We start from the raw sequence: 13363 nt of genomic DNA on the forward strand, positions 1-13363 counted from the left end.
TTCCAAGCATATACAAAGGTGTTAGAAGGTGCATAAGGAAGCTAGGAGCTTTTGGAAGTTCAATGACCTTCTCCATTTGCTTTTATTCTCCTCTTTTCTTCTCTTGATCATCCCTAGCCTTGAGCTAGTGGTAAGAACACTAATCTTTCCCATTTACATCTTATTTAAGTGGTTAAAGAATGATACATAATGATAAACTTGAAGAACACTAAGAATCAAGAGAATGAAACTTGAACATAAGCTTAAATCATGAAGAAATCATGTTGTTTATGTGTTGATTTACTTGTTGATTGTGATTTCTTATGTAAATGATGTAGATCACCATATGATCTTGCTAGAACATGATTAAAAACATAATCTAGCAAGATGAGAGGATGGAAATGTTAAAGACTAATAGATCATCCTCATGAAAGACATGAACTTGAAAGAATATAATGTTTTCTTGTAAAAAGATGACTAAAATGAGATGTAAGTCTTGTTGATCTAAAGTTTCATGGATGATTTTTCAAGAAACCAAGTTAAAAATACAAGTTTTACTTAATCTTGGTTCTCAAACAAATAAACCTCATTTTTGGTGGTTAATAAAGTGTAGAAGCACATATGTGACAAGAAAAATCCATGAAGAAACATTTTAGAAAATGTTATTATAAGTTGTGAAGAACTAACTTCTTTAAAAATGATGCTTTTAAAGAATCAACCACACTTTAAAGGGTAACAAGACTCACTAAATACACTAGTAAGTTACTACAAATTTTTATAAATTTTCAAGTTCATGAAGTGGTAGATTTTGCTTGATTTTGGCAAAATTGGTAAGTGTAGATTGTTCATTGTTGATTGTTGATTGATTGTGTTGATTTACAAAAGAAAATGATATGCTTTGAAAGCATAGAAACCTCCATTTTTAGGGGAAACTATGGCAAATTTTTTCTAAAAATTAAACACTTAGAAAAATATTTCTAAACAAATATTTACAAGAATATTTCAAACCATGGATTTTCACATAAAGTTGCCATAAATTTTGTTACAAAAATTATAAATAATGGAGGTTGGTTTTTATAAATAAAAGTGACTAAATATGTATTTAGGAAAATATATATTTAGATGTCACCATGTGTGTGATTATTTGTATATTATGTGTATTAGTTATATTATTTTAGGACTTGAAATAATATAACTCATCAAAATATCAAAAATTACAATTCAAAATATTACCAAAATTACAAGGAATAAATATACAAAGAATACCCAATTTATTGGTGAAACCGAACTAAGAAATATAACTCACAAAATATTCCGGAAAATTTATTCGCAAGTATATTTTTGGTAAATAATATTTTGGACACCAAAAGAACAAAAATATGATTTTCACAATTATTACAAATTTATATCATATTTTTTACAAGAAGAAAATATACTATTTTTGAGGTGAAAAATATAATTTTTCTTGAATAAACATGAAATATATTATTTTTGGATGAAAAATGGATGTATATATATATTTTCTAAGTTAGACTTGGAAATATATTATTTTTGAGACTTGTATGAGATTTATAAATATTTTTGCCCAAGGGAAGAATTATAAATAATTTTTCTAAGTAATATTCCTCAAAATATATATTTCGGAAATATATATTAATGTATTTTTTTTACTAGAAATATTATTCCAGAAAATTAATACAAAATTAAGTATAAGAATACTTAATAATTACAAGAAAATATGTATTTTTGTATGTATAAATACACTCCGGAATACGACACCAATACATGACAAAAATATACAAGTATAAAAATACAAATACAAGTACACCCATCCTTGGGAAGGATATACATGTATAAATACTTGAAAAGTATCAAGTTAAAATATATTGTTTCAACTATTATTCCAAAAAATTAATAAATATAATCTAAGTTAAAATATTTATTATTTTAACAAATAATTATATAACTTGGAATAATATTGAAGACACAAAGAAACGTAACTCAAAGACACTAACTAATACTAAGTCAAGGCACGACCCGCTCGTCTAATAGACCTTAGTACGTTGTAGGTAGTCGTGTATATCCGAAGGAGCTTTGAGTTACCGTTGAAGAATGCAAGACTGTGAGTTCATGTCCCCCTTTTCTTTTAACTGTTTTCAGTTTTATAACTTCGGGGGTGAAATACATGTTACAAACTGTTTACAAACGTTTATATGTGGTATGGTTAGCTAAGGATGGGTACTGCTAGATCATGTGAGTGGTGGGTATAATGCTTAAGACCGTTAATCCTCGTTGTAGGACCGAGGGATATGAGTGATAGATCTATTTGGGTGTAGCGAGCCCCGCCCATGTGGACCAGGGTTGGCCCATGAGGTGACTATGTCTTACAGCCGGAAGCCCGGTGCAAAATCTGCTAGGTTTGAGCCTTCCTGCATCACGTCACACATATTAATGGCCTTGCAAACCATTAATGATCTGTTTTCCTTGTTGCTTTCATACCAGGAGTTTACAAACATACATATATACTTTCACTGATTTCAAAGGTTTATTCATGCACACAAACATACCTATGAACTCGCTCAACTTTTGTTGATGTTTTTTAACTTCATGTATTTCAGGAAATTAAAAGTGCATCTGGCGGGCGTTTGGATGTTTCAAGTTATGTTGAGAATAAAAGATGTCATCCGATGTTTAAGGGATTTGATAGTGTGTCTTATCTTAGATGAGACACATCTTTCAAAACCTGGTTTTATTTAGAATCTTTTGTCGAGTCCTTATGGAACTATAAAAACTATTTGCATGGTTTGTAATATGGATTCAAGGTCTGTGTTGGTTTTAAAAACAATGATGTTTGTGATATATTAAACTAATTTAAATGGATGATCATCTTTAGTTTTATTATATAGTTGTTGTTATGATTGAATGCAATGATATTAAGCAAGTCACACATAATCACGCTTCCACAAAAGTCAGGGTGTGACACCTTAGCTATTGGAGCAGTTCCCGGAATTAGATAAATTCTAAACTCTACTTCCCTATCTGGCGGTAATCCCAGTAGCTCTTCTGGGAATACATCCGGGTATTCTGATACTACTGGAATTTCCTTAAGTTCTTTGCTTTTAGGGTTAATGATTACTGAAATCATATACACTATTCCTTGCTTTCGTTTATAACTAGCAACTTTCATTACTGAAATGAACTTCATTGGTTTACGTGGCTTATCTCCTGTAACTAAAATTACTTCTCCTGTTGGAGTATGAATTTCTATGGAATTTTGATCGCATAGGATTCGAGCATGGTTGGCGACTAACCAATCCATTCCTAACACGACATTGAATCCTGCAAAATTCATAGGTAGAAGGTTTGCAGAAAAATTATGGCCTGAGAGTTCTATTTTTCCTTCTTGGAGTACCTTATCTATATTAACAGAGTTTCCTTCTGCCGTTTCTACCGTATAAATTTGCTTAAGTTTGGTTAAAGGTTGCTTAAGAGCTTGGCAAAATGAAGTATTTAAAAAACTTTGGTTTGCACAAGAGTCAAATAATACTTTTGCGTAAATGTCATGTACAAGAAACGTACCAGCTATCACGTCCGGAATCAGATCTGCCTCTTGCGTTGTCAGCTGGAAGGCTCTTGCATTCTTCTTATTAGTTCCTTCGGCATTTTTGGCCTTATTGTCAGCTGGCTTGACCAATTTTGGGCAATGTGGTTTAAAATGCCCGGCATCTCCGCAGTTATAACAGATCATTGATTTCTTCCTGCACTCCTCCTCTCGGTGCCCCGGTGCTTTGCAGAAATTGCAATTTTCCTTACATTTCCCAAAATGTTTCCTTTTAGTTTCCGAAAATGGCGGTGTGGAAGACTGCCCAGTTCCCTTTTTCTTGAAGTTACTATTATTATTACCCCCACGGAAACCTTGGGTAATCTTTTGGGCCAATTCCTTTTTCTTGTTTTCTTCTCTCGTGCACACCAATCCGTCGGTCAAAGCGTTGGCCAATTCAACCGCATCTTCAATCGTCCGGGGTCTCACAGCCTTGACTATATCGCGAATCTCACTAATTAGTCCCCAAATGTAGCGAGAGATAAGCAGCGGTTCTGGCGAGGCCAGAGTCGGTACAATTCTAGCATACTCGAAAAATTTCGAAGTATACTCACGACAATTAACATCCACCTCCGGTGGTTCAGGAATTTGTTCGTCATCTATTCCTTTTCGTAGGAAGGATAAAACTTTCTTTCTACTAATTCTTTAAATTCTTCCCAACTCAAGGCATAAGCCATGTCACTTCCCTTAGCTTGCAGCACCGTGTTCCACCATTCTAATGCTTCTTCTTTGAAAAGGTGGGATGCATACATCACCCTGTCTTCTTCTGCGCACTTACTTATTTTGATCACAGGTTCGGTCTTTTCTAACCAATGTAGTGCGGCAGTTGCTCCTTCATTGCCCATAAATTGGACTAGCTTACAGGCGAGAAATTCTTTGTAAGTGCAGCCAGTCGTTATCACCTTCATTCTCTTATATACTGGGGCTTGAATTACATTATTATTATTATTATCGCCCCCATTCACACTATTACTGAAATTATCGTCGCGGGTGCGTTTGCTATGGTTAGCTTGGGAAGGTTCAACGGGATTCTTAACGGCGGCGACGATTGCTGGGATAGCATTGGCTATACCCTGAGTAACTAAGTTTTCTATATCTTGTCTGTTGAGAAAATGTTCTTTATTATTTGGTTCCGATTGGTTAACTTCATTTGCCGGTTGGTTTACTGCGTTTGCCATCTGAATGATTAACAATATATATATATATATATATATATATATATATATATATATATATATATATATATATATATATATATATGAATTATTGTCACAAAATGGATAACAACTAAACACAACATGGCAACCACAAACATAAGTAAGTTAACACATATAGCCAAAATCGTCGACATTGCCACATTTATATTTTTATATATAATTTTATGCATTCATACAAACCAAATATTTACAGATACTTTATTTGGTGATATTATACAATATTATACATTATTTTATTGTTATTATGATATATATATAGTTTATTTTATTATTATTTATTTATTTATTTATTTTTTATTATTATTTTTTTCACATATTATTATTATACAAAATATCTAACTACATTTAACCGGTCTTCAGAAACGACGCCCCCTCTCATCATACTTCCAAGAGATGTTTTCTCCCACCACTCGAATCCGATTTCTCACATCCACCAATTCCTCGCCGTAGCGGCGCAGTTCGGCAACATTCTCCGGGTTCATGGGTGGAAAAGGAGCAGGTTCAGGTTCAAATTGTGGGTAGTAAGCATCAGCATTGTTCATAAAGTTTTGGAAGTGCCAGTCACTGGTCCACCATTCTTCCATTTGTCCTAGAAGAAGTTGGGGGTTGACAATGGGGTCAGGGATGGCAGGTTCCAAGTTGATAGGAAGTTCCGATTGAGCGGGAAAATTTAGGAGGGTTTCATCAGCTGGCCCGAAGAGATCGCAGTTTTCCAGTTTTCTGTCCAGTTCCTCCCAAGGTGGCAACTCCTGAGCTTAACCAGAGCTCTCTCTCACTTCTTTCTCCTTTCCTTTTGGATCCACCATTTTCTTCACCTTTTGGGCAGCGGGTGTAACACCCGTCTTATTAAATTGGGACTTTAATATAAAATACGCATTTTATATTGGATAATACTTCATTCCTAAAGTTATACAAAACGAAAGTTTACATAATAACCGTATTCAAGTTAACTACCAACTAATTTTTAACATCCCAAAACATCAAGTTAAGTGATTATAACATAAAAATTGTTTTTAACAAGATTAGACAAGCGCGGAAGCTTTAAAAAGTGTTCGGTTCTTGAATTGTTGCTTGATCGTCATCCGGAGCATGACCAACATCACCTAAGGTCAAAAGCACATCAAATGTTAGTTTTGATAATGTTAGAATGGGTATAAACAAGTTTCATGAGTCAAAACAACAAAATTTAAACAATTCTCGGAATTAGGGGGCGTCGTCGTACGCTAAGGGGCATCACGCTACACCTAGCCCCCTTTTTGACAGAAAGTTCCTTTATTTGTTGCTGCATTTGCCCAGCTCAACCTTTTATCAAGTCCAAACTTAGAACCACCATAACTTATGATTCGTAAGTCCGTTTTAGGTGATTCTTTTTCCTACGCGTCCGTAATTAAATTACCAACGCATCTATCAAGATTAATATATCAAAAATTGGATGTACGGGCTGAAAGTATATAATGCCTTATGTATTTATTTGACCCGTTTAGCTTTTGCATTAATTTAACCACTAACAAATTTTATGTCCGCAAGACGTATTTACCAAACATCCGGGGCTTATGATCACCAGTGTTTCATTACCAAATCAATGGTTTCATGCTCTTGTAATCCGTCATTGCCAAATGCTATTCTAAACACACTTTTACTACTTACTAAACAATCATTTGACCCTTTTGGCTCATTTATGGAATCCTCCACTTCTAATGACTACCAAACAATTGTTATTCAAGTTTACGACATGACTAACTAATAGTGATCTACGTCACTTTTACTAACGCTACCTTTTCTACTAAACATAATTCCGAATATCCATAATTAATCATACCATAATGTAACGGGATCACGGTTACATACCTTCAAAGCACACCCTTCAATCGTGCGTCACCACCGGCTTGTCCACTTGACACTCTGGTTTCCTTTCCTATATAGTTCAACCACAACCCGTTTAGAACTCTTTTGCTTAACATATAACTCATAGTTCGCCATAATTCTACAAACATGCGTTTTAGCTCAAATTTCCAGTTTTAAGTCTTCTTTTAGGCATTTTCACAAACACCTTAAGGGCATAATTTCTCACAATCTATCATCAAGTTCATAACTTTTTATTTAGCCAAGATTAACGTTAATTAGGCAAATTTACATAAATTCTAACATCAACATTTCAGAAATTACTTCATAAAACTCAGATTACATTAGAACAAGAATCATAATCCTAGTGTTTATCATGTTTCTACAAAACCCATTAATCACCTACAATGGTGATTATGAATCTCACAAGTATTAAGCAAAATTTCAACAAGAAATCGACTAGGGTTTATCCCTAGACACCATATCATTCCAATTTCTTCCATACAACACTCATGCAACATCAAATTCGAATTTCCTATGTTCATCCAGAAATTTAAATGGAAGTTTTCTACAAAATTTACATACCTTATGATCCCTTCACTGAGGTGATCACTAATCTATGTTCGGATTTTGATTTGGGACTGAATTTGGTCTTCAATTTTGATCAAATAGTATGAACTAGGGTTTTGGAGGAGTTCTGGTCGCCCCCTCTGTGTTTGATCGAACCCATCACACACACAAGTGTGTGTTTTGTGTTTAAAATATGTTTTTATAATAATTAGTTTCAATTTAAACACATTTGGTCCCTCTAATTTCCTTTAGTTCATATTTTGAGTGTTTTAACCCACTTATAAGTCACTACAAGACTTTTATCTAACTAGGTCATTTTTAATCCTAGTTAGTTCATCTGTTTATTTATTGACATCACATTTATAATAAAAGATTTATATTTTCGGGGTGTTACAGCGGGTTTCTTCTTTCTCCCCCGTTTCCGGTCTAGAAGCCTTCTTCTCTTTTTGGGTTTGGGTTTTTCCTGTGCTTGGAACACAATTAGCTCCTCGGTGTCAGCCAGATAACCGAACTGGTTTCCGGTAGTCTCCATATCAGTAGAATGGATTGTGAAATTTCGGAGAGCCTCCGATAATTCATTCATGCTGTTAGTCACACATAAAGAAAACACAAAAGTCCAAATTAAATTTTAATTATTGTAAATTTAATTTTCACAGAATCACAAAATTGCAAATTAAAATGTAAGTATTTTTCAAATAATTAATTGGCTTAAATCAGTGGCTCTGATACCACCTTTTTCCGTCACGGCCCCCGACCCGTTTTACCCGGTTCAGAAGCCGCGAAACAGAATCCTATGGTATTGGTGTTTAATTGGCAGCGGAAATTTTAACAGGATCATTTAAACTGAAAACACCCATTTATTTTATTATAAGTTTCGGGATAAACCCCGTATTTTACAATAAAGAAATTTCACTGGGAAATTCCCGGGTTACAAAAAACATGTTTATTTATTTACTGAGCCACTTCATTCAAGCTGGAGTGCTCCACGACCTTTTTCCTTGTTCATAGTAAATCACCTGAAATATGTTTTAAAAAGATTTGATTAGCGGGAAATACTGTCAATTGCCCCTATTGGGTCCAGTTGTCACTCGACCGGATCTGTGACTGTGGTCATATCACTATTGGGTCCTGTCACCCAAAAGTTACATGTATCACTATTTAGGCTCGCCCACCTAAAAGTGATAATACATCAGTAATGTGCACAATACCCCACTTACTGCCAGTAATTTAAGATTTGCAAAGACTTAATCCCTGTAATTATAACTAGAAAACATTTAGGGTTTTGCAAAGTAATTTGATAAAAACACAATGACTCACATTGCAAGTTTAAATGGTCAGAGTCTGCCTACTGATTAAGCCGGTAACATAGTTAAATATAAAATGCAAACGAAACTAGGTCAGTAACTTAATTCAACATTTACGATAATTTCACGAGATCGAAACCCTCACGACGTATGACAAAGTATAGCCCGAATTCAGGCAGCACTTAAACATCCATCGGATCGGTTTTAATCGACCGGACATTGTATCGTAGCAGTGATCGAGTTATTTCCCTATTATCGTAGCAGAGATTCGAGATTTTGAGTGTTATTGGAAAGATCAGAGCACAAAACAATGTACGAAACGAATTTTTACGTCGTAACAGTCAATCCATGCAAGTGCCACTCCCCTGGATTTTATACTGGATTTTTGACTCCCCCGCGTGTCACGCCAGGTCCCCTAGACCCTGGCGCGTGTCGCCACTGTCACACCCTGACTTTTGCGGAAGCGTGATTTGGTGTGACTTGCTTAATATCATTGCATTCAACCATAACAAACAACTATATGATAATACCTAGATGTTCATCCATAAATAGTTTTCAAAATAATACAACCGTCATTGTTTAACATCAGAGTAAGACTTCAAATTTAGTTTTCATGACCACCAAAGCTTAAAGTTCCATTCTGGACTTCACAAATGAGACTAATAAGAGCGAGCTTTGGAACCATGTATTCTATCAAGGATAAATAACATGACTCAAACCCTTCAGTACTGTACTGGATGACATCTTTTATTTTAAACACAACTTGAAATCCTGAATGCCCGCCAGATCCATAACCACTTTCCTAAAATACATGTAGTTTGAAAACATCAACAAAAGTTGAGCGAGTTCATGTGTGTGTTTGTGGATAAACCTTTGAAACATTTGTAAGTATGTTTGTATGTACTTGAAAACCCGGTATGAAAGCAACAAGGAAACAGATCAATTAATGTGTAGCTAATACATTAATATTTGTGACGTGATGCAGGAAAACTCAAACCTAGCAGATTTGTCAATAAGACATAGTCACCACATGGTCCACTCGTCGGACTCATGGGTGGGGCTCGCTACACCCAAATAGATCTATCACTCATGTCCCTCGGTCCTACAAAGAGGATTAATGGCCTTAAGCGTCATACCCACCACTCACATGATCTAGCATTACCCTTCCTTAGCTAACCATACCATGTATAAATGTTTGTAAATAGTTTCTAACATGTACTTCACCCCCGAAGTTATAAAACCGAAAATAGTTAAAAGAAAAGGGGGCCATGAACTCACAGGTTTGCGTTCTTCGAATCCGCCTGTAACTCAAAGTTTCCTCTGGTGTACACGACTACCTACAACGTACTATGGTCTATTAGATGAGCGGGTCATGCCTTGACTTAGTATTAATTAGTGCCTTTGAGTTACGTTTCCAAGTGTCTTCATCATTATTCCAAGTTATATAATTATTTGTTAAAATAATAAATATTTTTATTTAAATTATATTTATTAAATTTTTGGAATAATAGTTAAAACAATATATATTTTAACTTGGTACTTTTCAAGTATTTATACTTGTATTTCCTTCCCAAGGATGGGTGTACTTGTATTCGCATTCTTATTTTTGTATATTTTTTCCATATTTTGGGGTCGTATTCCGGCGTGTATTTATACGTACGAAAACACGTATTTCTTGTAATCATTAAGTATTCTTATACTTAATGTTATATCAATTTCTCCGGAATAATATTTCTAGTAAAAATATTTTAATATATATTTCCCAAAATATGTATTACGAGGAATATAACTTAGAAAATTATTTATAATTTTCCTTTGGCAAAAATATTCGTATTTTAATATAAGTTCCAAAAATAATATATTTCCAAGTCTAACTTGGAATATATATATATATATGTATATATACACACACACTAGCCATTTACCCGCGCGATGCAGCGGTCGTCTCGTGATATATTGTATAGTACTTAAGTTAGTTTTCTTATTCGTGATATATTGGCACTCGTTTTTCTGTTAGTTTATCGATTCTTTGGTGATATACTTTTATTAATTTTTTTTCTATTAGTTTATCGATTCTTTGTCAGTTTTTTTATTCGTAGCATTGATATAGTCTATCTACATACAATGGTGAAGTGGTAAATACAATGGTGAAGTGGGATAAGATGATAGTGAAATGATGTTAAAATGGGATGCGACACTTACACATGATGGTTATAGTGTAATGGGCAATTTATGGTAATTAATAGTGGCATACGAAAACAAGTTTGTATATTTTATTAATTTTATTTTAAAGATAAAAAATCCTATATGATAAATTGATAATAAAAATATATACAAACTTATGTTGGGCCCATTAGACTTGGTCAGTTATGAAAAAACACAAGTTAGTGCAAAGTTAACAACGTAGTGCTATAACACAGTAAGTGTTAAGTTGAGAGTGTTGAGTTGAGGGTGTCGAGCATTAACGTGTTAGTTGAGAGTGGTAGCAACCAGTAGCCAATAATTGGGGGTGATAAAATCCAATAACCCACTAAACAAACTTTGGGTTGTTTAATTTTTTTAAATTTTACATAACCAACAAATCAAAAAGTTAGTCAATTTACCCCAATTAACCAAAGTTGATAACTGTAATTGTCTTCCAAAAAAACCAGTCAAACAAAAAAAAAAGCAAAAGTTGAATGCCAAAAGTCTTGTAAATCAGTGTAGCCAAACTAACAAATGCATATTTCTGATAAAAATTTAAGTCCAAAACTGAAAACTCTCCTTAAAAGCTTTCATATCTTATGCCTTGATAGCATACTTTCTCAATGGAAAATACTTTTTCTTCTTCTCTCTTTCTGTCTTCAACGAAGCCCACATTAAAAATAAACTAATATGATTAAAAAAATCCACAACTTGAATAAAAAGAACATACACACAACAAATCATGTAAATCAAATGGATAACTATTCTTTGGGGCGTAAACCATACACTATTACAACCAGAGGTCTACAAATCAATTTTTTTATTAAAAACGGTCCGGTTTTTTAACCGGTTTTGATTTTTTATGGCACAAAAAAAAACCAGTTTGATGCGAGAACCCAAACGGGTACTGACCAGTTCGGTTTTTAACCTTTTTGGGCAAAAAACCCGGTTTTTATAACTAATTCGGCTTTTAAACCGGTTATAAATGTAGCAAACAAGTCTAAAAACGTTGAGTCGGGTTAAGCCCGAACCGGTTTCACTTTTTTCCGCTTTGATCCTAAAACCGATTTTTGTACAAGTCTAATTACAACTCTGGCATTAAGTGCAAAGAAGCCAAGTCGTTTGTGAGCTACTTGAGCAAACAAACTAAAATATCATGAATCAAACCCACCCTAAAGCTAAAAAATAGAACTCAAGTGCGCTTGACTCATTCACACCCACCCTTCGTTACGATGTATAATACCAATATGACACCACATAAATCGTAAAGTAAAATATAAACATGGTGAGACAATCTATCACAACAATGAACATGATGCAACTATTAATCTATCAATTTTATAATGTACTTGCAAAATTTTTTACAATAACCCGAGATAAACACACTCGTACCTGATGCTTGGTTAGACATCTACGAATAGCTCAGGCTTTCTTTGGACGTAAATCAAGAGGCAAGTACTTCTTGTTCTTGTAAGCTTCCCTAAGAGCAGCCTTCTGGGTCTGTGAAATCACGGTCTTCTTATCGGTCCGAGACACGGATTCTCGTGACATAGGTACTGTAGGGGCGTTCCTCCCAACACCATTGAACCACTCTTTAAGTTTATGTGCCTCGGGAAAATCAGATTCTATAACCAGCTGGCTCGAGGATATGGTCCCGATAGACTTCCCGTTATATTCATGCACTCTAACAGACTTCACAATTAGTATCGGGAATTGACCAGAATCCAACATGGTTTGAATTTTTTGGCCATCTACATTGCAAAAGTTACCCCATAAAGTCATTATGATGAAAAGAATATCATTACTATGATAATTTAAATCTTTGAATATAAATAATTAGGAGTGTAATAACAAATACATTATTCATATAATCTTCCTGAACAACTCATATTTGGGGTATGAGCTGGGACCAAAATCCGAATTGAATTGGCTTCTCTAGCGGTCTGAAAACTCAAAAGCCGAATTCGAATTCAGTTCAACTCGAATTTCGGTTTTTTCGAGTATGATTCAAAAACTGAACTCCCCTACTTTAAATACATGCACAGAGGTAGATGATTGGTGTTTCAAGGTCAAAAAGATGCGAACCGGGTTGAACGATTGTTCGGGATTGTTGGAAACAATGATCGCTTTTCGAGTCCCAAAACGACAAACTCCCATTGTCACCTTTTCATCGTAATGATCAATATCAATAAATGAACACATATTCGGGGGGGGGGGGTCAGAAAACCTTATAAATGCAGTCATTTCTGTTACAAAAAAAAAAAAAAAAAAAAAAACTCTCACCTCCGGTAGGCAGTAGCCAATACTCCCTCTTGATTAACTGTCATCGCTGGACCAGTTTCTTGTTGCTGTTTTCCAATGAAATTTGGCTCGTTGCAGTCGTAGTGGAAACACTGTTCAGTGCAGTTCTCTTATTAGTTATTTGTGGAGTTTTAGGTTGAATTTCGTCAATAAATTTCACATTCTCATCCTGAAAAAACATAAATTATTCTAAATTTAAATAAAATTCTAGGATTTGTCATTCTGATCATACCTTGAGACCTTGAAAGGATTCCAGTTTGTTTTTTGGTTCCAGCTATTTTTCTAATTCTGACAGATGAACTCCATTGAAATCCAACCCAAAAACTTGAGTACAAGTATATAATCTCTGTAACCTCCAAGTCTGT

At 34.4% G+C, this 13363-nt stretch overlaps 1 long non-coding RNA gene across 1 annotated transcript; it reads right to left on the reverse strand.

Annotated features, from left to right (window-relative positions):
• Positions 1-12953: 12953 nt before the first annotated feature.
• LOC118482890 lies at positions 12954-13300 on the reverse strand. The gene is made up of 2 exons (XR_004869137.1): positions 13239-13300; positions 12954-13167 (listed from the first exon to the last, which is right to left on the reverse strand). It is a non-coding gene; the product is annotated as an uncharacterized LOC118482890 (long non-coding RNA).
• Positions 13301-13363: the final 63 nt, after the last annotated feature.

Source organism: Helianthus annuus, chromosome 10 (assembly GCF_002127325.2).
Source record: "Helianthus annuus cultivar XRQ/B chromosome 10, HanXRQr2.0-SUNRISE, whole genome shotgun sequence".
Lineage (NCBI taxonomy): Eukaryota > Viridiplantae > Streptophyta > Magnoliopsida > Asterales > Asteraceae > Helianthus > Helianthus annuus.